Raw genomic sequence first — 11,929 nt, 5'->3', positions numbered from 1 at the left:
ACATTTCCCTTTGCCAATCTTTACCTTTTGATTGGTGTATTTATATCATTTACATATCAAAAATAAATTACATTTACAAAAAATAAGATTAGGCCTGTCATTTTGTTATATATGTTTTCTGAGATTCTATGTTTTTTTATTCCTCTAATACTGCCTTCTTCTGTGTTAAATAATTTCTAGTATAGTATTTTGATTCCCTTGTTTTTCATTTTTATATACTTTCAAAATACTTTATTAGTGGTTGCCCTGAGAATTACAATTAACCACTGAAAACAGTCTATCTTAGAGTAATAGGAACTTAATTTCAGTTGCATACAAGATTTGCTCCATTATTTCTAGTCCCCTTATTTTTGTGGGTGCTATCATAAATTACTTTTATACATTTTATAACCCATTCAGACATTTTACTAATTATTGCTTTAATAGTTGTCTTTTACATAAGATAACAAAGTATGTTTATACTATTATTTATAATTACAATTAGAAATGCATATTTTTATTTATTTGAATGTATATTTATCTTTAACTGTGTTTTAAATTTATTTTTATAGATTTAAGTTTCTATTTAGTGCTTTTTCTTTTATTCCTGAAGCCTTCCTTTTAGTCTTTGTTTCAGAGCAGTTCTTTGAGTTTATCCTATTTAGAAATCATGGATATTCTTGAAAGTTAAGATAGATACTTTTCATCAAATTTGGGAAGTTTTCCATTACTATTTATTCAAATATTAATTCTGCCACTTTTGTTTTCTCTCTTTCCTTCTGGGACTCCCATTCTACAATTGGTGGTACACTACAGGTATGCTAAAGGTCTTTGAGACTGTTCATTTTTTAACATTTTTACTTTTGATTTTGCAGGCTGAATAATCTCAATTAACATGACTTAAAGTTCACTGATTCTTTCTTTGACAAGTTCAATTTGCCATTGAATATGAATGTGACTTTTTAATTTTATTACTTCACTTTAGAACTCCAGAAATTGCATTTGTTTCTTTTTTTAATAATTTTATTCCTTTATCTTTATTTGTGTACTCTATTTGGTGATTACATCATTCCCACAAATTTTATTAATTCTTTAAGTACATTTTCCCTTAGTTAATCTAGTGATAACAGTTGATATAAAGTGTTTTTCTTTTTTTTTTTCTAAAGATTTATTTTTTGTACAAGAACCGGGGTACAGGCCAAAGGCCGGATGTGCAGGAGGGTGAGAGGATTTACCGGAGACAGAGTGGGGAATAGAACAAGCAGACTGACGAAATTCACTGCTGAGGGGAGCAGTGGTTGAGACCAGAGAGCTCTGCTTCGCCATGTGGGATTCTTGCAGGCTGACCGGGGATCGAACCGGCACTGAAGACAGCAGGTGCTGCAGAGGCTACAGAGCTTCCCAGTGCAGTGCTCACCACCTGCGCCACCAGGGAGGTCCTAAAGTGTTTTTCTTATAAGTATATTTTCTGGGCTTCTTCAGAGAAAGTTTGTATTGACTTTGTTTCAGTATTTTCATCAGCTACATCTTATTTCTTTGCCTATTCATATTTGTTGCTGAAAACTAGATATTTAAATTAAGATAAAGTGTCATTCCTGAAAAGCTGTTCTTTCTTCTGTCCCCAGGTTTGTTGTTGTTGCTACCTCTGTGACTTTCCTGGACTAATTCTATAAAGCTTGTCTTCTTTTGTGTGTCTTCACTGAATTTTCTGTTTGGTTATCTTAGTGTTGAGCTAGTGATTGGGTAGAGATTGACTAGAATACCTTGAACAAAATGTTTCCTCGGTGTTTGCTAAGGAATCTGTGCACATGTTGAGGTATGCCTTCCATGATCTAGTGTTTGTAACTATCACTTATCCTTTGCTTCCTGATCATTGAGGGTCTCATTATCAGTCAGAGGTGATAGTATAGGGTCTTCTAATTTTTCTTGGTAGACACACAGCTGTGCACATGTACATTGCCATTTATACTCCCACAAACATGCTGGAGCTTTTCAAAACCCACCAAAAAACTTCCACACCCAGTTTTTTTTTTAATCATCTAGTTATTCCTAACTACTAATATTACCACAGAAAGCTACAGTGTTAAACAGTTGCTTCTGATTGTTTTCAGCAAATTACCTAGAGATATTGCTATTGACACAGATGGAATTCTAAGGCAGGTGAAATAAAGTAAAATACTAAGATAGCTTTTCAGAAACTGAAAAGGCGGGTCAATGACAATAGTTCTGTGAGGATGAAGAATTTTTTGGGACTTCCAAATATGTTCTGTCACTCCAATGGCTGTTAAGGTGCTCATTTTGTAATTATGGTTGTGCAACTATTGATTTTCAGAATTACCATGGCAGTAGTGAGAGGGTAGTGGGATTAAAACCAGTAAAAATGTCACAAATCTTGCTGTTCTTAGCAAGATTTAACTTTCTTGAATAAACATACCTCAGGTTATTGTAAGTCTCCAGTCAATTTTCAGAATCTGATAAAGTTGAGTTTGATAGTTCCTGTTGGTGTCCTCATTGCCTTTTTGGAGAACTGGATTTACAGAAGTCTTTACTCCACTGTTCTGGAAAATTGAATCTTGCAATATGTGTAAAAGTCAAGCATGCAGAAAATACCATGAAAAATGTTCCAAGAAGTGGGGATTTCAACATAAAGGCTAAAAGTATCGTCCATTTAGTGTGTGTAGGTAGGTGTGGTTGAAATCATATAATTCCCTTGGGAAAGCACTGGAAAGATGAGAATGAGGATTCAAGGATTTAGGATTAACCAATCCACAGTGCCTTCACATCCAGATTATTTACCTCTGACCTTTCACATTTAGTATTTTAGATCACAATAGTGAAAAGCTGTGGTTCCAGGATAATTATTCCATATATTTTATGTGTATCTCTGGTTACCTAACTGCTCCCTAGGTTTTGTGATCTGGAGATCTCAAACTGCCACCAGTTTTATTTTTCATTTTCCCACAAACAAAGGAGCACTATACAGACTTGGAATCCACAGTTTTGTGCTGACCACTGAGAGGAATTTGATTCTTAGTCCTTGATTCAGAATGTCTCCTGGTGTCACCTGAAACCAAAGTATGCATATACTTTTTCAAGGAGAACATAAGGGATATATATATATATATATATATATATATATATATAATTCACACATACATAGATGTGTATATGTGTATATTAAAATATTATAAAATTTATATAAAGGTACTGATGGAAAGATGGAAACAATACAATTACAAACTCAAAGTGTTTGAGAGCTTGAAGACGTCGACTTCCTTGTACCTTTTCTTTTTTTTTCCTCCTTAATAGCTCTTAATTTTTACACCTTCTTAATTTGATGACATGACCACTCCACTCTCTGGCCTTCATTCTCCAGCACTAAACAATAGTCCAGACTTAATGATTCCTGACAAGCTGCATTTTACCTGAGAAGTGTAAGCTGTAAAAAGAACAGTGTATGAGGATCAAATCTGACTCAAATCCATCTGATCCACCACTGTGAACAAGTCACTACTAACCCTTCCATCAGCTCCCTCTCCTGTCAGATGACAATGATAATCCTGGCCCCTTCTGACCTAACAAAGACCTTAGAAAAATGACTTGGGATCATAAATCTTTAAGTTCCTTGAAAAAAATGTTCACACCTAAAGACAAATCTCTCTCCTCTTCCTTACTTGGATGATTTAGGGATTAACAAAGATTTATAAACAAGAGCTCCAACCCTAGACTCTGCACCTCTTCCCTGGCCATCCAGAGGGGAAGGAGTACATTTTATCCTCTGGCTTTGGTCCTGAGAAGGAGAGGGCTGGCTCTAGTGAATAATAGCAAAGTGCAAGAATGAGGAAGTGACCACAATACTGCTGCCCAGCAGGACACTTTTGCTGGCCCCACACAGATCTGGTTTGTGTTCAAGAGGTAGATTCAGCCTTTAGAACCATGTAGGAGAATTGTAATCTACTTTTACTTTTACATTAATAAGCAGTATTTAAAAACCAAATTCCTACTTAAATTTTGCTTATCTATTATCAGAGTAAACTTTGGAGGAGAAATGTTCATTAGCTCTGCTGGTGGGAGGTGCCTGCCCACATTGCTATATGGCCTACATATTTTGTGGTGGGCACTTGATGATGTGTAGAGAGATTTGAAGGGCTAGCCCCAGGTAAGGGAGAGCAATCAGGATGCTGCTAGAGTCATCTGGGCTGAAGATGGTTCATCTGGCTTCCAGGCATAAGAGGGAAAGGAAGGAACAAACTTGTTAATATTTAGGAAGTTTACTTGACTGACTTCATGATTGCTGGCATGGGGATAGAATGGGAGAGGAAGGAATTAAGAGTGGCCTCCAGGTTTACAGATGTATATAATTATCAATGGGTTTTCAGATTAATTTGCTTTATTTTTAAAGGATAATCTCTCTAACAACTATTTCTATGAGTCAGTCACCATTCTCAGCACCTCAACAATATTAAATTAGGTGGTGCTCACAGCAATATGTAGAAAGTACCAGCACAGTTAGTGGCTGTGGGAAAATGGTCAAGAGAGAGGAAGTTGAAAATCTGAGTGGGACAGTCCACGAGGAGATGGTATATATAGACAGAGGTGGTGGTAAAAACAATTTGTCTGCTGAGAGTTAAGAAATGTCAGTGAATTGCATGTGTGGGGACTTTCCCGATGGTTGACATGTCCTTGTCAAAGAGGGACAATGAGGAAGGTGGGGTTGGCCAGACAGCTTCAGGACAGTAGCAGGTGCAAGATAGCCTCTAAGGGAAGTAAGGGGACCCCCATGTTTGCAGTGGCCACTTCTGCAGCAGCTTGGGAGTGGGTAAGGAACACAGGCCACTATTGTCAGCCTCAGATCCACTCCCTCTCTTTTTTTATTTTATATATATTTTTATATCATTCTTCACTTTTTAAAGATTTATTTATTTATGCATACAAGAGCTGCAGTACAGGCCAGAGGGGCAGGAGTGAGAGGACTCACCAGAGACAGAGTGGGGAACGGAACAGGCAGATTGACCAAAGTACACTGCTGAGGGGAGCAGCGGGTCAGTCGGGAGAGGTCTCCTGCGCCATGTGGGATGCTCCCTGTCTGGCTGGGGATTGAACTTGTGCTGCAGTGGCTGCGGATAGCCTCGTAGGTTGTGTCTTAACCCTTGCGCCACCAGGGAGGCCCCTCATTCTTTGTTTTTGTACAATGTATGCTTTCGCCTCTCAGGTGTAGACACCCAAAGATTCCCATCACCAATTCACCTGGGCAACATCACCATAGTCCCTTGTGCTCTTCTCTCCCGTTTTGATCCTTCTCCATCCTCCTCCCCTACAGAATGTCTTGGATTTATAGTAGCTCGTTGATTTTGATTTTTAATTTACTATAATTATTTTTCTCCCTGATCCCTTATTTGGTTCCTCTACATTCCTCCTATAAGTGAAACCATTTGATATTTTTCTTTTTGGCTTATTTCACTGAGAACAGCCCCTCTTTCTTGCTTAAGAAGCCCATTCTGTCTAGAGAGGCGAAGTGACTAATGAAAATACGTTTATCAGCTTTCTTTGTGTCCAGGGATGGTCTGGGACTGCCTAGTAACATATAAGGGAAGTCCCTAGGTAATCCTTCCAGGGAAGGTTTTTTTGTTTGCTTATGTTTGTTTGTGGGCACACTCATTCGGCAAATGCCATTTGCACTCCGTTCTTCCCCTTTCCCTGCCTGGCGTGCACACACCATGCTGGAAGTAGAGCATCCAGTCGTGACCACGAGGCAAGCCTGAGGATGCTCGCCACATGCTAACAAGAACTGAATGCAGAGACAGAAGGGGCGCTGTGTTGCATGCTCTGAGGGGGCTGCGGATTTTTTCATGAACCTACAAGAAAACACAATCAGATATTGTAGGAAAAACAAAGTGTGGGGTTGCTCCTGGATTGGGCTCTGCAAAACGAGCATAAGGGTACAGGGTCTTGATGAAAAGAGTGTTATATAACATCCATAGGTCTAGCCTGGAGCAGAAAGAAAGGCAGGCATGGAGAGAGCCAGAACAAGAGGCGAATGGTGCACCAAGGCACACTAGTGCTTGCAGGCTGGGCACAGTGGGGAGATAAGAACGTGCACCTGACATTCATATCTGCTCAATGGGGACAGGATTCAGATAGATGAACTAGAGATGCAGGTTACTGAGAAACCATACCCCCACCCAGCTGGATTCACAGCGGTATGCCTGAGGGATGGCATACAGCTCAGGGATGCCTGTGAGGCAGTCAAGACCAAAGATGGCCCTCCCTTCACACCTTGGGGAGGGGGGAGGGCGGTTTGTCACAAAGAACATAGTCCTGTGTGGGGAAGGGATGTCCTGAAGGAACTCCACAAACACAGGTTTAATGGACAGACCAAATTGATCCAAGGCACCAAGGACGACAAACCCCATAATGTCGTCACCACCCAAGGGAGGATTGCTGGGAACTGAGGGTGGAGTAAAGCAGCAAGGCTTGGTATATAACCAGACATGCGGGCCCTGGGGGTGTTTTGTTTTTTTTCACCAGCCTTCAGTGTGCTATTGGGGTCCCAGTTCAGTGGAACTTGTAAGAAACATTTGCCAATATAGATCTCTCTCTCTTTCTCCCCGGGTTGTTCTTCTCTTCATCTCCCCTTTTTGTAAATAAACCCTTTATTAACCTTTTTGTGTGTGCCTGCAGTTGCGTCTCTTTTAAGTCCCCTTTAAGTACTGGGTGAGGACCCACACTCAGGCCAACCCATTTCACATTGGGGTTACTCTGTAACAGCACCAGAAGGCATAGTCTGACTCTCTTCTTAGCTTTTGGTTACTCTTCTTTCCTCCTTCCTGTTACCCCCCTCCCAAGATCATTTTAATCACAAAGGCATTAATGGATACTTTCTCAAAACCACTAAGACTCCATCTGTCAGTAATGTTTCCTGTAGGACTGCAAATTTGAGCCAGTCTCCAAAACTCAGTAACGTGGTAATAAATCATTATATCTTCTTTTCCAAAGAAAATGTCACTTCCAGGACAGATATCCACTTTTGGTTCTTCAAAAAATGATGAATTGCCCTATAGTAAGGCAGCCATTACATAAACTACACCAGATCTTGATGAATAACGCAGAGTTATTCACTTGGGGAGGGGGGGGCTGGGAAAACGAAGGGGTTAGTGACTTCAGTGCCTCAGTGCCCAGCGGGGCCAGCTCTTCCCTGGCTACCTTCTCAGCCTTGGTGCTCCACTTTGAACTACCCCCTCCTGGTATCTTCTCCACCTTCCTCTCCTTATTATTCCCAGGGTGTTATGAAGAGGCTAACTCATAACCAAAATAACTCTGTCCTAACAGCTCCCTGATCCTTTCCGGCTGCAGGGTCTCTACGGAAGTCTCAAGAATCTGAAATCTCTTTTCAGACCCATTAACTGGAAAGTGATAAAGCTCTAAGCTATAAGACTAGATGATTTGTTACCCCAGAAACATTTTATTTTAATTTTTTAAGAAATTGCTCAGGGTAATCCTTGGGGGAAAAAACTCTGGAAACTATAGTTGAATCTTTTCATAGTCAAAACCACTTGCTGTTAAAATCATTGACTACATTTTTGGGGGATGCTTGACTGATTACACTCACTCGTCTCCAGAAATATTGACGGATTCTCAGGCTGTGTTGGCTCCCCAAGCACACATAACACATAATCCTTGGCAAAATTACTAAAGGAATCATTTATATGAGCCGAAAGACTGCGGTTCTGCCTGGAGAATTGCATTATTTCTTATCTCAACTACTCCGCTGTCACTCTCCAAGCGGGCCTGCTGCAGGGCTCCCCAGGGACCTTGCTCTGCAAGGTGGCGATTCCTGCTGCAGTTGCCTCCTGAGAGGGCTGTGTCAGGTGTGAGACAGAGAGCAGACCTCGGTCACTCCTCCCCTCCAGGGAGCTCTTCTGCTCTGCCCCAGTGGTCACTGAGGCAACATGGGCTCCGACGGACTGTCTTAGCAAAAGAAATGGCTCAAAATGCTGCTTCGGGGCTGGTGCTGGCCTGGCCTTGGCCCAGCTAGTTAGCATATATGTCTCAGCCCGACAGCCACATCTAGATATTGTTCCCTACATTAGATTCATATGAAATTGAATCACGCAGCCACAGTGCCAAGCTCAGTCACTGTGAGCCTAGAACTTGGAAGTTTCTAAGCCAAACTGAAAGAAACATATTATTACCAAAATGCACCCAAATACCAGGTAGCTTGGAAAACAGTAATTCTCAATCAAAGTATGCATCTGGCGCAGGGAAAAGAAAGGAAGGAAGGGGCTCGCTACTGGATTTATAATGTAAACAAACAAAAGCAAAGCTCAACTCTATGAATGTGTAGGAGACACAGGGGCCCCAGGAAGGGCTCAATCCTCCCTCCCTGATGCGTGTGTGGGGAGTTAGAGGGGCTCACAGAGGGCAGTATGTGTTCACCCAAAGAGAGGTTATGCTGGGACATGGGTAGTGTCTATGCTAATTAAAGGAAATATGGGTTTAAAGCTGAGAGACACTAATTAATACATAATTGACACTTTATAGCTCACTCCTCCAGAATTTTATTTCTTTTTGATGAATATATTTTTTTAAAGATTTATTTATTCATACATACAAGACCAGATGCAGGGGAGGGTGAGAGGATTCACCAGAGACAGGGAGCAGAACAGGCAGATTGTCCGAAACACACTGCTGAGGGGAGCAGCAGGAGAGACCGGAGAGGTCTGCTGCTCCATGTGGGTAGCTCCCTGGTTGACTAGGGATTGAACCCACACTGCAGAGGCTGTGGACAGCTTCACGGGGCTGCGTTCAATCACCTGCGCCACAGGGGAGGCCCTTCAATGAATATTTTCTAAGGAGCCAAACAACCTTCTGAATATCCTCTAGAGAAAAGAAACACCTCCCGGGTTAGCTTTATTCCTGCTCAACTTACAGAGAATACTCGGCTTATGGAAGAGTGTTTATTTGGAAAAGGCCCAAAAAATATTTATTAAGTGTGTACTGTATGCTAGTCACTCTTTCAGTGGGTGGGGATGGTAGTGAACAGAGAAAGGGTCCACACTTACGGAGTTGATATCTAATGGGGGAGATAAGCATGTGGCAAATAATAAATATTGGTATTTAAGATATGCTTGGTGCTATGAAAGTTACAAAGAGAAGAGCAGTTCTCGTGTGGGGTGGGAGCTATTGTTTGAATTGAGGCAGATGGGAAGTGGCCTATCTGCGAAAGGGAGTTCAAATCATGATAAGGAAGTTGTGGGAAGAGCCAAGGCAGAGACAATTGTTAAATAACAAAACTCCAACCAAATTAATTTTAAAGATTTAACTGGGTTTATTATAAACAATTCAAGAGTCAGGCACAATTCCATCTAACAAACAGAAACTGTTGCAAAAAATTCTACAGAATAGAGGGTTTTTTTTGTAGTCAAAAAGAGGGTGAGACAAGGTCATTCACAAAAGAAAAGGAGGACTACTTCAGGCAAAGCCACCATCCATGTGAGGAAGGCAGGGGTTCTTATGCAGATAACCACCATGTTCGCTTTTGAGAGAAGCTGAAACTAAAATTAGGTTAGATAGTCTTACTGGGACCCTGCATAAAATACCCCATTTTGGCCCTGTTTTGTTTTGTTAACAGAACAGTATCAAACTTTTAGGATATTTTGGCTAATAAGCAAAAATCTTTACTCAGAAAAAAAAAAGTGCTTTAAATAATAAAGAAGTTTATTCTCTCAAATAAAGAGTCCAGAGACATGTCCAACATCAGAGTTGGTTGATTCAGCAGTTCAACAACATGATGAGGTCCTTTCTCTCTTTCTACTCGGCCAATTTCAGCAATGATTTCATTCTAAGATGTCATCCTACAAGACCGTAAAATGGCTGCCTTCAGTCTCATCCAAACCCACCACTGCCAGGGTCTCTTAGAAATAAGGACACCCTCCTTAGCTCCTGAATTCCCCATCCTCATCATTAGCCCAGTTGCCATTCCTGAGCCAATCCCTGACCAGGGGAAAGAAGTTACTATGAAAGGCTGAAACAATCACCTGGCAAGTGGATGTTGGAGAATAATGTAATCCCCATTCTCGGCAAGTTCAAGAAGCAGAAAGAGGTCCAAAGAGTAGGAGGGAAGAACGAAGGATGTGTATTTAGAGGACAGATCAGGAAAGAACTTGAAATGGCAGCAATCCCAAGCAGGAGAGTAAGATAAACTGATGTGTATTTATCAAAAACAAGTGGACACTCAACTCTCATTTCCCAGGATGGGAAGAGAGCAAGTGCCTCGGAGGCAAGATTTCTTCATTTCTTGTGCTGAAAAACAACAGGGTTTTGGATATTGATTTGTAGCTTGCAACTTCAATGTATTTGTTTGTTATTTCTAGTATTATTTTTGTGGCATCTTTAGGGTGTTCTATGATATCGTATGTAAATAAAAACAGTTTTTCTTCTTTCTTTCCAGTTTGGATGCATTTTGTGTTATAAACAAATATTACCACAAAAAAAATTTAACAAAACAGCAGGCTACAGGAGAGATGAAGATAGGATCAGGTGTGCCACATGGTGTTTCCCTGCTAGGTGCAACAAAAAAAAAAAGATGGGTTTAGCACTTACCACAAATAGGAAATGAAAAATCCAAAACTCCTAACTTCTCCAAAGGGAGTAAAACTATTGAGTTAAAGGATGATAGCATAATTTCCTAAATTAGGTAACCTTTAACAAGACTCTAAAGCCACAATGCAGTGTAAATCAACCTCTAACTTAATGCCAAAGTCATGAAGCTACAATTATTCTTGGTAGATAACTGGCCCAGGACTAAAGGCATCATTCTAGAAAAGGCCATCAGTCAAATCAAAGAATGTTAGAATGTGATATGAAGCACAGGAGAGAATGTGCTCAAATGCCCTCCATTTGGACCAGATGCCAAAATATAAAAGTCACTTGAAATGCCAGTTAGTGCCTTTGCTCTCAATCAAAGAGAATACAGGTATGACAATAAAATAAAATAAGAACCAAAATGAAATCATTGAGTTTCAATAACTAAAAGAGTTGGGAGGCTACTGGAATAAGGTTCCAATCATGCCCAGAGACATCTACCTCTTCTGCAAAGGAGCTGAAGGAGCCAGCCCACCACAAACTGCCCGGGATTGAAACTCAACCAATTTTTGCTTCACTTACTCTTCTCCTAATTTGCATGTTCTTGTACCAGTTGGAACTTGACTATCATCTAACCTAATTTTCATAACAGGCCACCAATCATAACCTAATTTACTTCTAACCTTCATTTGTACAGCTGTCTAGAGTGAGAACTCTATCACCTTTTCTTTGTGGATATAAGCCCTACCCCATCCCCAGGCAACTTGGAACATGACTCAAAGGCTTCTTGATCCAGTGCACTCTCAGACTACCATCCTAATAGAACCCCAGATAGCACTTACATCTTGCTTTAGCCAAGTCTGTTCATTCTGGGCTGACAAGGATACATTTTGTGATTCTGTGTCCTACATGTGCATCATTACATAAGGTGGTTCACACACCTGGCTGGGCATCAGAAACACCTGGGACAATTGTCTAGGTCCAGTTTCCTACACTAGATCCTGGATCTAGAGAGCCCAGATCTTCCCAGGTGGGATCAGGGATCCTTAACAAGGATTCCCAGGGTGAGTCAAGGGTAAGAGTCCCTGCACCACAAGGACACATTTCAGAGGAGCTATGTCCAAGGAGAGGTCTGACAGAGGAGAGAGTGATAGAAAACAGGAGAGAGTGTGGTGCCACACTCGACTGTCTACACTCTCATGAACTGCCCAACAGCCCATTTCTCCTTCACAAATTGGGACACTGATAATACAATGTCTACAGTTCCTCCCACCTCTCAATTTTATGACAGTGTGATTCTTTGTGGAATTAGAAAAAATTACATGACAACACCCACAATGGATTAGTGTTATAACAAGAAAGCACC

This window comes from Talpa europaea (genome assembly GCF_964194135.1).
Source record: "Talpa europaea genome assembly, chromosome: 13".
In the NCBI taxonomy this organism is placed as follows: domain Eukaryota; kingdom Metazoa; phylum Chordata; class Mammalia; order Eulipotyphla; family Talpidae; genus Talpa; species Talpa europaea.
The sequence above is the reverse complement of the archived record's forward strand: the minus strand, read 5'-3'. Positions refer to the sequence as shown.